Source organism: Patiria miniata, unplaced genomic scaffold, assembly GCF_015706575.1.
Source record: "Patiria miniata isolate m_02_andy unplaced genomic scaffold, ASM1570657v1 HiC_scaffold_3, whole genome shotgun sequence".
Lineage (NCBI taxonomy): Eukaryota > Metazoa > Echinodermata > Asteroidea > Valvatida > Asterinidae > Patiria > Patiria miniata.
The window spans coordinates 42,818,744-42,836,666 of NW_024037069.1; positions in this window are offsets into that span (position 1 = coordinate 42,818,744).

Consider the following 17,923-nt stretch of genomic DNA (forward strand, 5'->3'; position numbering starts at 1 on the left):
TGCGATTTCCACGGCAATAAAAGGACTCCATAGCACTTCACAGGAAATCGGTTAGACACCCACAAACATCCATATATATATATATATATATATATATATATATATATATATATATATATATATATATATATATATATATATATATATATATATATATATATATATATATATATATATATATGATTGATCCAACAGTGATCAATAGTCTGCATCAAGTGTGTATCATAATTTATGACAGACGCGACAGTATTGTCATGATTTTCTTTACCATTTGTTCCCACTTCACATGCATGGTTGACTTTTGAAATTGAATCCCGATTGGGGTCTTTCAACTGACCGCAGTTTTTGAAGCTATCAGCTTTCCTTGCCCTTCGTTTCTTTTTCTTTAATCCAAACACAAAACTTTGGTAAATCAACGCCCCATAAATGACCAAATAAAATTCGGGAAGTTTGAAGGGAAAAGAACCGTCAAACCAGTTGAACAAGAACATGAAATAAATCTTCGCATTTAAACGTGTTGTTGTGTGAATATCCATGCCTCGATATATATGAACTATAATAACCCAAGAAACCATGCACTTAGACGCACCTATTGCCTTGCTTGAATTCTAGATGCATGCTCTGTGGTGCGATCTGAGGCTATATCTGACTACTTTGTCCAATCTTTTTGAGGAAAAAGACGGTGGTGTACGCAGTGCCTGCCTTTATTGCGACGCCACTTTAAAAATAAGATGGTTTCGTTTGGGGGGGGGGGCATGGCCCCCGTTGCCCCCCTCCCCCCTATCCGCCCTTGTTGCACAACACATTGCGTGCGAAAGACGAGTGAGGCGGCTTTGTATCCGCACTTCACTGTCAGTGTCAGTGTACTTTGTCACAAAACCCTGACGTATAAGTGAGTTGAGTTGAATCCATGATACCGATGCGCACATGACATTTTTCACAAATACTAGAAATGACTGTGTTCGTGTACGAACACAAGCTGCTTCGTCTGTTTTTAAAATTGCTCTTTCCGACATTATGTAATGAATTCGTCATATTACTAAATAATCATATAACACATTACACATAATCCAACACGAATCGGACCTTTAGATAATAGGCCTCAAAATACAATGGCCCTTGGGGAAAACGAGCACCTGGTATTTGGAAGATATGTTAATGATGCACACAAAAATGAATGTCTTGTGTATCTGTAGTACTTCACTTTATGCCCTGGCCGATCATGATGTGGTAAATTAGGATGTAGTTTAGTATGCGGTACTAGTTTTATTTGTTGCTGCCAGAAGACAAGTTCAAAGCAGTCTTCAAAAGAAGTGCAATGAAAGCAATCAAAAGAAGTGCAATGAAAGCAACTAATCAAAAAAGGTACATGTACCGTAAGGCGTAAACAGTAACGAAGCAATTGTTTTTCATTGTCAGGGAGCCAGACTACGAGAAGTTTGTTTGTTTTTTTCTAGGTTTTCCGTCACGGTCATCTACGAACCCAAAACGTCAATCAAGCCAGCCTTTAACTTTTAAGTTCTCAAAAAAAACATGGCCATGACTTTTTAAAACTATTTTATTAATACCCTTGGCATAATAATACACATAAGAGAGCAAAAAAAAAAAGTCTCCGGTATCTGGTATGCGCGCGCGTCGCCGTAGCCAAGCGCGTCGGCAAAATGAAAAAGTTTTTTTTTTCAATACAAGATGATGTCTCAAAACCGCCAAACTCACTGGTTTGACTGGAATCCTGCTGCTGCACAATTTTAACGTGTTTTTAGATGGGGTTATGATCGAGATAAGCTTTATGTGGCCTCTCTGGACTCCCATATATTTGCACTAAGTTTAGTCGGGCACCATTTGCAGTCATCAGCCGACATTTGAAGCCAAAAAAAAAACAAAAAAAAACAGGTAAACAAAAAAAAAAAAGCCGCGTCGCCGCACCACTTTTGGGGCAAGCTCCATACCAGAAACCGGAGACTTTTTTTTTGGCCTTAAGTGAATGCTTGTGGGCAATCAATTTGCCGAAGCAGCACAACACATTGCGTGCGAAGGCCAACAATGCGGTAAAAGTTGGTACCTTGATCCTGTCTAATTGAAGCATAACTTATTCTTTCAAATGGGGCTTTCGGTTGCTGCCGAAGTGAATGGAGCATGATCGATGGGCAGTAATAATAAATAACCGTCTGATATTTTTTACACAAACCCCCGGTGTAGGTGGTATTGCATATATAGACATTTTTAGATACCAACGTTTACGACAATGTGTTTGTAATGGTCGACAAGACCCAAGCCTGCGTGCAGCCATGACATCCCTTCACTTTCTCTGGCAAATAGGACCCATTTTTCCACCGTAATTTTCTGCCCTCAGATGGAAAACCAAAAACCAGGGAGTTGATTCCCGGCTTTATTTACACAATTCCACCAGGGTTTTTTTAAGCCAAACGGTCTCCTTTTTTTCAAAAAAAAAAGTTGTGGGTGCGGTTTTCATGCAAGAGCTCGCGTAGAAATTGTCACTGTGCACAATCAAACGCGAATTATGTGCGTCCTCTGTCGTTCTAATCGCACCAGTCGGATATCGCTGTTAATTTGAACTATGGTATCCTAGCATGGGGGAATTGTGCAGCCAGTTATGTGAATAGAATTCTTAACCTACAAAAACGGGCATTGAGAGTTATTAATTCTGTTGACAGACTTGAGCCATTCAAATCCTCTTTTCTGTAAACATATTCACTTCAGCTTGGAGCCTTTATGCATCGTTTAAACAATAATTCCATTGCACAAATGTTCTGCAGAAACGAAACTATACATCACCATTTTACCCGACAACGTAGAGAATTGCACTTTTCATTTGCAAGAACAACTGTTTACAAAAAGACAATTAAGGCCACAAAAAAAAGTCTCCGGTTTCTGGTATGGAGCTTGCCCAAAAAGTGGTGCGGCGATGCGGCTTTTTTTTTTACCTGATTTTTTTGCTTCAAATGTCGGCTGATGACTGCAATTGGTGCCCGACTAAACTTAGTGCAAATATATGGGAGTCCAGAGAGGCCACATAAAGCTTATTCTCGACCATAACCCAATCTAAAAACACGTTAAAATTGTGCAGCAGCAGGATTCCAGTCAAACGAGTGAGTTTGGCGGTTTTGAGAATCATCTTTCATTAAAAAAAAAACCTTTTTCAGTTTGCCGACGCGCATGGCTACGGCGACGCGCGCGCATACCAGAAACCGGAGACTTTTTTTTTTTGCCTAAGCATGAAGGCCCTATAAGTACTGGAAGTCCTTACATAAAACACTTCAGGGCATTCGTAGCCTTCCATTACTTAAATACAAACTTAAATCGAATTTACTATCAAATTATAATACTTAATAGCTCAGATTAATCTTCTTACTGGGTTACTACTCCGTATTTCTTTTATTTTTGATCAGGATTATTATTGGTTTTAAAGGTTCAATTGTTTTTCATTTGTTTTTCATTAAATGTTTGTATTAATTCATGTTAAAGGGGATCCACTCGACAAGCTCCGCTTTTTGGGGATCCCCTTCCATCATCTCTAATTCAAAAATAATGCGCCCAAAGTGTATAAATATATTTTGTAAAACCAGTTCAAATTTCTTAATATCTGAAAACTACATGTCTGTATTTATGCCTTTTCACTTAATGAAATGAGATATGGTAAAAATAATAAAGAAGAATGAATGAATGAATCAAATCGCTGTTATAATGACGTTATCGGCACTCTTTGTGGGTCGGGCCAAACAAGTTTTATTCTTGATTATTTTCATTCGTACACCCACCCACAAGACTCAACAAAAGCAATAACACCCTCTGGAAAGGATTTATTGTTTGGGTATCACATTTGTACCTATGTGACATATTTTATTTCCAAAACTGGCAATAAGGTCTCCTGATATTTTTGCACTTCAACGGTTAATGTGCCAGTGATGAACATCATGTTATTTTACAAACAAAACCCATTTCGAACATTCTGTGTATTATTTTCTTCCTAACTTTAAACAAGGGGTAACAATAATAAGATGATTAGGCCTGTCAATATATTGGGCTCAAGAAGGCGCCCAATCTACATCCTAGACGTGTCTGGACAAAACAAATCGCGAAATCTATAAAAATGTCCTTATGTTTTTGTAACTTCAAGCTTGATTTACAAAAGCTACTGTGTTCAGAAGCACTCGCCGGTGATCCTATGATTATGTGCCCTTGTGCAGTAAGGTGTTCCTCGAAGAGCCAACCTATGGTCACAATAATTTACCATCATTAGGCCCTACCATCCGTAATCGTGTGTGTTCCAAGGCAACTAAAGGACTCCATACCACTTTACTCGGAAACAAACTGGTTGTACCCAGACCCGGATTAAGTGTTTCGTAGGCCCTAGGCTCTAAGGCGGCACCCGTGCTCCGTAGGCCCTGCCCCACCCTAGAGGCACCGGCACCAAGTTCATGTTGATGCTATTTAAGTGAAAAGCACTATACAAAACAAACCAGGCCAAAGTGGTATGGGTCCTAGTGGCACCAGGAGCTCAATCGCCTCTCAAAAGTGTGATGGGGTGGTACATAGCCTACAAGTCGTCTAGATCAGGACTAAACGGCGTGGGGTTCGGGGCCCACTTAAGGGCCCCGGGGAAATGGATTCTAGACGTTCTGTGGTGCGATCTGAGGCAATTTCTGACTACTGTAATGGTTTAGCAAAAGATCATCATTTAAACATTATTTTTGAGTTTGGAGTCATTGGATCAGCTATTCTGAGCTATAGAAGCAAATGTAGGCTACAATTTTGTTTTATTCAGGGACGAAAATAGTTGGGGGGAACGACATGTCCCCTGATCGACGCCCATGGTTGGCACCGTGCTTCAGAACGGTCGACAGACTTTACACGTCAATTGTATACGTAGGGCCTGCATGTATGCCTAAATGCTGTATGTACAGCGTCAGTTTGTGAAATCGAAAATTCTGAGAGAGACCCTAAAACTTAAAAAGAATTAGTATATGGCACACTGCGGTATTATCGTAGGCCCCACCCCCCATTTTCCGTAGGCCCCCGAATTTTTCGTAGGCCCTGGGCACAGTGCCTACTGTGCCCATTGGGTAATCCGGGCCTGCGTCTGTATCGCATGACAGACGCGACAGTATTTTGTCCTTGGAGAAAATATTTTCTTTACCTATTTGTTCCCAGTTGATATGCCTGGTTAACTTTAAATTAAGGGTAAAAGATTTGGTATTTTCAACTGACCTCCGTTTTTGAAGCCATCAGCTTTGCTTGCCCTTTGTTTCTTTTTCTTAAATCCAAACACAAAGCCTTGTCAAATCAACGCATGACCAAGTAAAACTCAGGATGTTTGAAGGGAAAAAACCCTTCAAACCATTTTAACCATGGGATTGAAGGACATGAAATAAATCTTCGCGTGCATTTTTAAGTATGTTTCTGTGCGAATAGCCATGCCTCAATTTGAACTATATAACACAAGAATACCATGCACTTAAACATAATTATAATCTGGCTTGAATTCCTAATCCTCAAGTGTTATTTTCTGATACTTCATTTTACCACCACAAGTTGCTGTGGTGAGACTTAACAGTTTAAATTGTGAAATGAAAATATCACACGGTTGCTTATTGACTTGCTTGCCTTGTACTTAATAAATTAAATAAAATTAGATTAAATTTAAAAAAAAAACAGGGAAAGGACCTCAATTAAAGGGAAAACAGAATTCTAGCAACAGTTTGTGCTGGACAAGTTGTTACCCCCAAAGATTCTGCCTAAGATGGATGTCATTATTGTTCTCATGGAAATGATAATTCACCTTACAATTTACAGAACTTAAAGGCTTTGAATTATCCCGTAGATGACATTGCAGAAAACTGAAGATGAAGGCTAATAACTATATTGCGGACTCAAACATAGCTTTGAAGATTCCAGTTAAAAAGTAGCTTCAATTACTTTGACCATTTAGGCAGGTTTTCGTGGATAGTATAGGCCTACTGTTTCTATGCAACGGAATTTACTTTTCCGAGTGGTTAAATGGGAGGAATATTATCGCAAGGTAAAATCTGGACTTTTCCAGTTCACGAGGCGAAGCCGAGTGAACTGGAAAAGTCCCGATTTTTGAGCGATAATATTAGTTGAGCGATAATATTCTTCCCATTTCACAATTTAAATCCACTCAATATTTGTTTTATATAACTGACATATATTTCGATGTCTCATGCACAAGTGAATAACTTTGTAAGTCTAGAAAAAAAATAGCAAATTAAAAATCGAATGTATTTTTCGGGATGAAAACGAAACAGCGCGCACAGTGCTGATGATGGGCGCTTACATGGGTTCAATGACCTCGATTGTTATGCGGGGGAGGGGTAATACTAATGATTTGTGCGGGGAGGGGTTAATAGCAATAACCCATCACCGTAGGTGTAGGGAAGGTCATTGACACGTAATTTGGCTTCTTCTCTGGTCGCTCTGTCACATGATCAATCAGCTGATTTTATATCCCCCAAGAGTAAATCCCCAAATGAGACAGCTGATCAAGCTTAAAAAAAGATCGATATTAAAAGGCAAAGCGATCAATGTTGAACCTTTTGAAAACGCCACAATGATTTTGGATCGGCGCGGGACCAAAGGAACGTCATCGTCGATTCCATCTTTCTTTTATCCATTTTTCCATAAGTTATTCAATTTTTCTTTATCAAGCCGTGGTTCATTTCTGAAAGGATTTCCTTGGCCGTCAGGTTGTTTGTTCCAGCCGAGGGGACATTAATGAATGGAAAATGGAGCCCCAAAAGTGGACAACCCAATTTTCCCATTTTCTGCTTGCAAGATTTGAGGGGTTTTTTTAAGTCGTGGCACTAGTTTTTAGAAAAGTCAATTTTCTGCTAGCAGAAATTTGGATTTTTCTTTGATTACTCTTTCGGCGCCCCAAAAGTGGACAACTAAAAATATAAAATTCCGACTAGCAGAATAATGGGTTGAACGTATTGGACCAAACATTGACAAACTAAAAAGCCAAATTTTCTATTTAAAAAAAAGGTTGAACGTTTTACAGAAATCACAACTTCTTCAGTGTTCTATACAAACGGAAACTGGTCTATACTTGTTTATTCAACGTGGTGAAAGGCACTAGACTAACTACAAAACTTGACCAGATATTCCGTAACTAGGCTTTCTTTAGTTGGGTATGTTGTCCTCTCACTTGGGCATGTAGTCATAATTATTGATGTCACATAATTAGGTGGCAACAACATGACCATCAAAAAGTGCAAATTTGCAGCGGATCAGTTTATATTTAACCTTATGGCAGAAAAGCTCATAAACTGGGCGTAATATGCTGAATAATACTTTGATGAATTTATTAGTGATGCTCTTTTTGATATGAAGAACGTGAGCGCTAGAGATAACTGTAAATTTATATGCCTTTCTTGACAACCTTATGTCTTGTTGCACAATGTGAAAATAAGCGCGGCCAATTTTCTTGAAATCAAAGTTGACCATTAATGTGATAGAAGTAATAGACTTTATAAACGTTGGTGAGAAGCCATTGACCAATTTATGCGAACATGAGACACCAATGTTGTTGAAGTATAGTTGACCATTAATTAATTGAGTAAACTAATGTTCCGTGTATTGGTCAAAGCCAACTTGCCATCCATTATGTAAGATAATTTTGACCAATAATGTGATAGTAGACGTTATAAGCCAGTCACCAATTTATGAGAACATAAAAAGAACACCAATGGTTTTGAAGTCAAGTTGACTATTAATTAATTGAGTTAATGTTCCATGTATTGGTCAAAGCAAACTTGCCATCTAATTGTGTAAGATAATTTGACTAATAAAATGGAAATAATTAATTGACCAACTAATTCAATCAATCAATTAATCTTAACTTTATTTCTAATTCCAACGCTGAACAATAAACATGTGTAAAGAGATAGTATGGATAAGAGTATAAATAATACAGTACAACATCAAATAATAAGAATGAAAACAAAGCTTGGAAATGGAGGGGGGCCATAAGAAGCACAGCTTGTCGAGTATGGGCCCCCTTAAAGTTGTGTTGTTTGTAGATTGGGTGCACACAATGATAGAAAGGACCCAAGCTACAAGCAACACAACAAAGTAAACACAGAAGGAATCAAACGAGACATATTAAGGCAAACAATAGGATGGCCAAAGAAAATGCATAAACTTAGAATATTAAACATAAGGGTAAACAAACAAAAACAAAAGTGTAAATCATGTGAACATGCACAAATATTGGATAGGTAAATCAAAATAAACACGTCAATAATAATGAACGCAAAAGATGCGACTTACAGATAAATTATATATATAAATAATTATAATTGGGAAAAAGGCTGTCTGCTCATCAGCTGGTTGGATTTGTATTACCCATCTTCTGGTCAAAATGGCCTGCCAATGACAGTTGGTCATTAAGTGATCAAAAGTTGGGAAGTTGATATACACCAATTAAGGGCAAGAAGTTGGTCAACAAATGCCCAACTTCTTTTACAGTGTGGAGTGTACGCTCTGAGGTTTTGGACTTTTCCCCTAAAAACATGAGAAAATATATATATAAAAGAAAAAAAAGAAATTAATTCAAACCTATAAATGAAATTCGGACTTTATTTCCATAAAAAAACCTCCTCCAAAGCCGCAAATTAGAAAAAAAATAGAAAATGTGGTTTCGAACTCACACCTTCCGATCTCAACCACAGTAAACCGTAATTCATGGCATTAAATGCCTGCGTATATATACGTATTATAAAAGTATCGTAGAGGGCGCTCAACAACCATCCTTATATATAAAATTCCATCTTATAATAACCATCCTTATGATGTTGTTCAGGAAAACTATAATGACCGTTTTAGCCAAATTTTGGCTTAACTTGACAGACTTTTTCGGGGAAAAAAAAGCTTTTGACAGAAAATTTAGCAGAACGATCTTTTTCTAGCAGATTTCTAGCAGAACGCTGTAAATTGGTGATGTGACAGAAAAATATCCAGCAGATTTTTGAAGTGCATCTAGCAGAATGTTACGGACACCCTTTCGGGTCGTCCAACGGCCTGTTCAATGAACTGTTAAATCCCCTCGCCGCTAATCCAATAAAAATACAAAGCCGATTCACAAATAAATCAGACAAACAGTAAATATCGATAGTGGCACGACGAGAGATCTTAAGAATAGAGAACCGGATCAAAAAGGATCTCGAGTAGAGGAGGGATCGATACCGTGGATAAGTAGGGTCCATTTATCTTCTTTTGGACGGGGCTGTTTGAGAAACGATATGGCTCGCTTGACACAGCTGGTTAAACTTCTTTTACGACTAGGTCCAGACTGTACATGGCCAAATTCATCATCCACGGAATTTGATTAAGCATAAAAAAGTCTTGCCTAATAAAATCAGGTTGCCGGCCAAAACTCCATGCGATTAAACAACAGCTAAATACCTGTCACAAGCAATGTACATCACATGGAGTTTTGGCCGGTAATTATATTAACCTGATTTTACTATTTCGTGCTTAGGCCCTAAGCAAATCGTGTGCTTAAGCAGCTCTATGAAATTGGGCCCTCTAGTGGTTTAAAAGAAAACGGATACAAAATAATGACCTTAGCTTCTTTGACCTTTACGCAGCCCGGTGTAAAAACGGTAGACAATAGAAGGTGAATAACTTAAGGTATTTCAAAAATCACGAGTGAATAACTTTCAAGCAATTCAAAGTGAATATCTTTTATAAGAATATAGGAAAGGAATTTATTTTTTCAGGATAAATCTTAAGAATAGCTGTAGGAATTCATTGACGACTAGTATTAGGCCTACATCATTTTCATTACTGACTAAAATACCAGCGGGTTGAAGGTTTTTCAAAGGGTTGGTGGGTGCGAAGTCCCGGTTTTTTAGGGAGGCTATAATAGGCCGCCTATTGAAATCAATTTTCAGTTATTTTTTTCTTGGCTCATTTTAGTACATCGCAGCCGCAGTGTAATATCACCATGATAAAATATCATGTTTTATATTTACTGAATAAGTTGTATGGGTTGACCTGCAAGAAACAGGACCACTTCCTGGTAACGAGACACATCTAAGGAATGGCCAGTTTAGCCACAAGGTCCGCGTGGGTGGATGCTGGGCTGCACCGGAAGGCCACAGTGATTCAGCCCACAGACTTATAAGGAAATCCGATTGTTCTATTAATTTGCCAAGCTCTACCCCAGATACAAGTTGACCAAACACCTTCAATCTTGTATTATTAATATTCAATAGTTAGTGAACAATTCCTAATAAGGCAAGAAAACCTGTAAGATAGCTGTAAGATCGGAATGTTCATTTATTGTATAAAAAAACAGTAGAATCTAGAAATCAGACAGAGAGCGTCACAGCCAACCCAATAAACCACAGGAATTTTATATACATCTCGGGGTCGGGGGTTCGAACCCCAGGTTGTCACCAACGACTTTTTTTGTCAGAGCGGAGGGGGTGGCGAGGAGCGACTGACGACGACACGTGACTTTTGACGTCACCATCGTTGAAACCGGAGGTTTATATATATTATAATTTCACGACTTGATAAGATTATCTGAGAACGCCACTCTATATAACGACTGGGCTACCAGCTCGCACTTATCAAGCCGGGAATTTATAATATATATAAACCTCCGGTTGCAAAGGGTGATGACGTCAAAAGTCACGTGTCATCGTCAGTCGCTCCTCGCCAACCCCTCCGCGCTTACAAAAAAAAAAAAGTTGTTGGTGACGACCCGGGGCTCGAACCCCAACCCCGAAATTGATGATCTGAGAGCGCCACTCTACTGACTGGGCTACCAGCTCGCACTTATCAAGCCGGGAATTTATAATATATATAAACCTCCGGTTGCAAAGGGTGGTGACTTTAAAAGTCACGTGGCGTCGTGTCTCCCCACCCCCTGCTCTGACGACAACAATAATAATTGTCGTTGGTGACAACCTGGGGCTCGAACCCCTAACCCCGAAATTGATGCTCAGAGAGCGCCACTCTACATACCGACTGGGGTACCGGCTCGCACTTATCAAGCCGGGAATTTATAATATATAAAAACCTCTGGTTGCAAAGGGTAAAGACGTCAAAAGTCACGTGTCGTCGTCAGTCACCCCTCTCCACTCTGACGAAAAAAAAATGTTGTTGAGGACAACGTGGGGCTCGAACCCCCAACCCCCAACCCCGAGATTGATGATCTGAGAGCGCCACTCTACTGACTGGGCTACCAACTCGCAGTTATCACGCCGGGAATTTATATATTAACCTCCGGTTGCAAAGGGTGGTGACGTCAAAAGTCGTCGTCGTCAGCACCCCTCCCCGACCCCCAAAAAATATTATTGGTGACAACCTGGGCTCGAACCCCCAACCCCGAGATTGATGATCTGAGAGCGACTCGACACTCTACTGACTGGGCTACAGGCTCGCACTTATCAGGCCGGGAATTTATCATATATATAAACCTCCGGTTGCAAAGGGTGGTGACGTCAACAGTCACGTACCGGCGTTAGTGGCCTCTCCCCACCCACTCCGACCAAAAAAAAGTTGTTATTGACAACCTGGGGATCGAACCCCAAACGCCGAGATTGATGATCTGAGAACGCCACTCTACCGACTGGGCTACTGGCTCGCACTTATCAAGCCGGGAATATATTTTCAATTAGGGAATTTAGCCTAGGCCCATCCGTTGGTTCGAGTCCCACTAATGGGTGTCATTTTGCTGATTCCGTTCGCTTTTTTCTTTCTTCAATTTCTTCTTTACTTTTGTTTTTATCTCCAAAAAGTGGGTCCCAAACTGACGGCTCGGGGCCCGCTTAAGGGCTCTAGATGCTCTCTGGTGCGATCATCCTGAATCAATTGCTGACCACTTTAAACACATCTTTTTGAGGAAAAGATGGTGGTGTATGCAGCCTGCCTTTATTTCGACGTCACTTTTGAAAAATAAATGGGTTCTTTTTTGGGGGGGGGTGGCCCCAAATTTCCCCCCCCCCCTCCCCCATCCGCCCTTGTTGACGTCCCACTTGAGGTTTACAAAATTCCGGCTTCGTTTACGGTTCGTCTCGTCTTCTGTCTGAGAGTCATAAAAATCTTGTTACGTTCACACCAAAGAAGTAAATACACCAATCAATAAAATAGGTAGCCCTTTATTGGAAAATGGACCGAGATTGTACTGGGGTAGATGAGATGGTCAGCAGGGGAGCTAAAATTATGAAATTGAATCGGAAATGAAGCCAGGAATTAATTGTAAACCCAACAAGCATTCTGGGTAACAGAAGTTTACATTATGTAGGCGATAGAGGGCGCTGTTTGTGCATTCACAAAAGCTTTGAAGAAAAAAGAAGGTCGATGTTATTTCTCAAACGCCACAGGTCGAACAGAACGATCCGAACAAAGATAGATTCTATATCGCTTGAGGGCGCTGTTCTTTTCGCGCGTACTATTAAACTTGCAAAAGTGATTTGAGAAGTGCAATCCACACGTAGATATTTCCACGCTCGGTCGGTAAGGCCAAAAAAAAAAGTCTCTGGTTTCTGGTATGCGCGCGCGTCGCCGCAGCCATGCGCGTCGGCAAAATGAAAAAGTTTTTTTTTCAATACAAGATGATGTCTCAAAACCGCCAAACTCACTGGTTTGACTGGAATCCTGCTGCTGCACAATTTTAACGTGTTTTTAGATGGGGTTATGATCGAGAATAAGCTTTATGTGGCCTCTCTGGACTCTCATATATTTGCACTAAGTTTAGTCGGGCACCATTTGCAGTCATCAGCCGACATTTGAAGCCAAAAAAAAAAAGCCGCGTCGCTGCACCACTTTTGGGGCAAGCTCCATACGGAGACTTTTTCTTTTTTGGCCTAAACTGCACATTTTGCCAAACACGAGTTGCAAAACTATGAAGGTCCAACCATGGAGGTAGAATTGGTCCAACACTACCAAGCTACCACGTGCCTTCAGTTTACTGTGTATTGAGGGGGTTATGAGGACTCTCGTTTTGGAAAAATATGTTGTCAACTGGCACGGCTTAAATTAACGCGTACGCGTCCATGGAGTCGACGCCAAGGGCGGATCCAGGGGGGGCCAAAGGGGGCATGGCCCCCCCAAAACGAAACCAATTTTTTTTTTTTTAATGTGACATCGCATAAAGGCAGGCAATGAGTACACCACCATCTTTTCCTTAAAAAAATTGGTTAAAGTGGTCAGAAATTGCCTCAGATCGCACCACAGAGCATCTAGAATCCAAAAATTTTCGGGGCCCTTAAGCGGGCCCGAACCCCACGCCGTAATTTTTAGGCCACTTTTTGGGGGGACCAAAATTTTTTGGGCCCCCCCCAAAATTGTGTTCTGGATCCGCCCTTGGTCGACGCTGCCCTATTTCATTAAATGACTAAAAAACGATTAGACAATAATCATGAACAGGACGTTGTCCGTACCGCGGGTTGAACTGAATTTGCAAACATATTTTGCCCGGCCGTGTAAATTCGAAAAGCGGGGTGGTGGGTGCATGATGGTTGGTGGGGGAGGGGGGGGGGGGGGGGCTCGACACCAGCTGAGTCTTGGGAGCGATCTTCACCATGTACACAAATTGTGTACTGTGGCGTTTGAGATGGTTTTTGAACATGGTTTATATATGCCAGTACAGGCTAAATCGACCTGTGGCGTTTGAGATGTTTTTTTGTACATGGTTTATATGCATGTACAGGCTAAATCGACCTGTGGCGTTTGAGATGAGCCTGAACATGCATATAAACCATGTACAAAAACCATCTCAAAAGCCACAGGTCGATTTATAAACCATGTACAAAAACCATCTCAAACACCACAGGTCGATTAAGCACTCATGCAGATTTATTCCGCGCCCAGTGCCAAACACAGGTCGACTTATTCGTTATAACTCAACAGAAATACATGAAAAATGTGAACAATAAACCACTAAAGAAGGACCCGGTTCGAACGCTTGAGAATTATTTTGGTAAGCACTACTTTGCCGGAAATTTTCTGAACTGTATACCTCCATATAAATTGCATGAAATATTGATAATATGCACTTAATTCAGACGTAACTATATATACAAATTAGAGCACGATAAATTTGGCAAAAAGGACACGTAAAACATTCCAAAATTGTAATCAGCCTGTACGTAATAAAGAAAAACACACAACAAACTTTATTATAACGAAACACTTCCAGACTAAATTATAACGCTAAGCCACTGAATGACTTAATCAAGTCTAAACCAGCCTCGCACGGTGCCCTCGTAAGATACGAAACCCATTTTCCTTCGGATATTTCTGGTGATGCAGCGTTCGACCTGTGGCGTTTGAGAAGTAACATCGACCGCGTAGTGCACGTCGTGTACATGTACATGTACACACCACCATGATTGGAGGCTTGTGTTTTATTCTTCGATGTTCATTATCACGTACAGTACAGCTAGACTGTACGTGATAGTGAACGTCGATCGTTGCAACAAATACAAATTACAATTAACATAACCATGATAACCGTTAGTATCCCTCTAAATTGCCATTGCCCGCTACTTACACTCGTATCAGCCTCTGATTAATACCTCTATCCACCGGTATAACAGTGATTTGACCTTCGAAAATTCCGAAACTATAAAAAAATCCGTTGTTTCTGGAGACGTATCGTTGTCACATGAATCTGACAAGTGACAATCGGACTAGACTGCAAAGAATGCGCACGCGTAGTGTGTGAACAATCTCTCTCTCTTTTTACTATTGGAAACCAGGTTGGAAATAAAGTAAGCACTGGGGACGAGGTTGGTTTCATGTGTGCACTGAACGAATTTCCCACTGAACTAATTCAAGCCCCCATTGAAAACAGTGTAAAATTAACTAAGTTCAGGGACAAAATTAATAACATGCAAGCCGACACCACGGGGGCTTCTCAAACAAAAATGTAAATTTTTGTCTTCATCTTTTTATTTCTGTTCAATTTTAGGTACATTAGCCAATTATTTTTTTAAATATTTACACCAAAACAAAATAAAAGTGCATCCTTCCTGCTGCGACTGATTTGTCAGGCAAATAGGACACAATTTTCAACCTTAATTTTATCAAGCCTGCCCTCAGATATAGATAGAAGCCCAAAAATCAGGGAGGTGATCCTCGGCTATATTTACACAATCCTACCGATTTGAAAGCCAAGCGATCTCCGTTTTCAAAGGAAATTGTGTGTGTGTGGGGGGGGGGTACTGTTTATGCTAATGACACGCGTATAAATTCTCACTTGAACTAGTGCACTGCACCCTATAAAAATATCGATTTTAATTACCTGACACAAAATGAATATTAAAAAGATCAAGAATTAATCAAAGACCTCAATTAAAGAAAAAAAACGGACAAAATTGATCCACTGGCCGTTTATGGGGTTAAATGTTGGAGGCCAGTCTATTGCATTTTGCACAGTTTTTAACCAGCATACTTGATGTTGAAACAGAAATGCATTTTCTTTTAGAATGTCCATTATATAATGATCTTCGATCTAACTTTCTTACTGACATTTGTAAAATGGAGCCTGGCTTTAACCGTTTAACAAAAAATGATAAATTCATTTTTCTGATGTCGTCGGCAGATAAACATACTATTATATGTGTAGCTAAATTTATTTTCCAATGTACAAATCTTAAAGAGAGGCAAAGCATGACGTAATTTCAAAGCATATTCTTTGTTAACCCATCTGCCAAATAATTCAATGTTTAAATTCACTGTTGTAACCCTTCCCCAGGGTCATGGGGTTTGTTCCTATTTGTGGAATAAAACATAACATAACATAACTAACATAATCTGCAATGTCGTCAGCTATAGCATCATTTAATAATTTTCAATTTTTGCCAAATGTACATGGGTGTGGGTGTATGGTGTTTTGGGTGAGAATTATTTTTGTTTATTATTATTTATTTCCTTTTTGAGGGGTTGGCGTGGTTATCTTGAAAAGCAAATATCTCTAAGAGTGGGGAGGAAATGTATTGAAGGTTTTACTTAGCAGGCTCACCCCATCCACCCCCCCCCCTCAACCCAACCCACCCACCGCGTACCCTCTTTACCCCCCCCCCCCCCCCCCCCACCACCACCATTCCAGTTAGGGTTACGTTTCATTATTACCCTCCGTCAGGGTTACGATCCATTAGGGCTGCCCTCCGTTAGGGTTACGATCCGTTAGGGTTGTCCTCCGTTAGGGTTACGATCAGTTAGGGTTACGATCCGTTAGTGTTGCCCTCCGTTAGGTTTATAACCTCCGTTAGTGTTAAAGTTGGCCTGAGCTAGGGTTATGTTGTTGTCGTTGTTGTCGTTGTTGTCGTTGTCGTCGTTGTCGTCGTTGTCGTCGTTGTCGTCGTTGTCGTCGTTGTCGTCGTTGTCGTCGTTGTCGTCGTTGTTAAAATATAACATCAATCGCTTTCTCAACATCAGCATACACCTGGGGCTTCATGTACTTCGTTTTCTTCCCATTTGTTGATTGAGCTAAGTCGGTAGCATGAAATGGTATTGCTGGTTAGTGCCAGGGTATCTAAAAATGGCAATGAACTCTCCAGGAGAAATTTAGAAATAAAAAAGAGAGATTCGCGGTTGTTTCAGCTGAATAATAATACAAAAAGGTGATCATGGAATGACTTTTTTTATTGTTGTTTGTGTAAAAAAAAAATAATGACAACATCATATATTATAACCTATGGTTCTCACATACATTTAAAGGGAATGTACATCATTGGGATTAGCTTTAATTTTCAGAAATGAACTACTTGAAGGGTTAGTATAAAATATCAAATTATTGTTACACTGACATGTTTGAAGTTTTGTGTTGGAAAATGCTGGGAAAAACTAATAAAGAAACAGAAATGTTCGAGTAGTCTGGTTCCCCGACTCCACTGAAGATGAAATGGATTAATTTATAGATGCCGGAAAATTTTACGATAAGGGAATTAGTCTAGCTGGCCTGCACCCATTCAGAACATGCAACCAATAGCAAACAAAATTTGGACTGAAAAAATGGTACATTTGGAGCAGTAGTTGATTGGCCGACCACCCTTGGAAATGTATACAAAATTACCATTTTCCTGAAAATAACTTCACACCAGGTGCCATAACTTTACAGGATGCTTTAGACTGTCATTTACCAACATCCCGGTGTGTATTTCGTAAAAACCTGTAATTTTATTTTTCGATGTTTGCAAATGTTGTATTTTCCCTTTAAATAGTACATCAAAATTGATGTTGTGTACTTCCTAAAGATTGTAATAACTAGATTTGCAATATTGTGATAAAAAAATGGAAGTGAAAAAAGATTACCGAAACGTTTTTGTTCACAACTGACAGCCGCGATGACATCAGCCTTTCCGTTGTATTCAGTAAGGTAGAAGTTGTTATGTGAGGACTTTCAGTTTAATTGTAAGAAAGGAAGTCTACGCCACGCCCTGGACCTTCTGTGCTGCATTTAATACCAGTATTTTTACCCAGTTTACCAGTTGGTCTAAGTTTAACTTACCGGCTTTCTTCTTTCTTTCAGCTTTCTTATTTTGTCCGTTGAAATGGCCGGCAGAGGTTGTGGGTCCACTGTACTAATTCAAGCCCCATTGAAAACAGTGTAAAATCAACAAAGTTCAGGGCCAAGTAACATGCAAGCCAACATCACTGGGGTTTCTGAAACAAAAATTAAATTATTGTCTTGTCTTTCATCTTTTCATTTCTTTTCAATTTTAGGTACATTAACCAATTACATTTTTAAATATTCACACCCAAATAAAATCACCTCCCAAAAAGTGATAGTTCCCGAGCCTGCATGTAGCCATTTTACAAATGGCATCCTTCCACTTTCACAGGCAAATAGGACCCATTTTTCATCCGTGATTTTATCAAGCCTGCCCTCATATGGAAGCCCCAAAACCAGGGAGTTGATCCT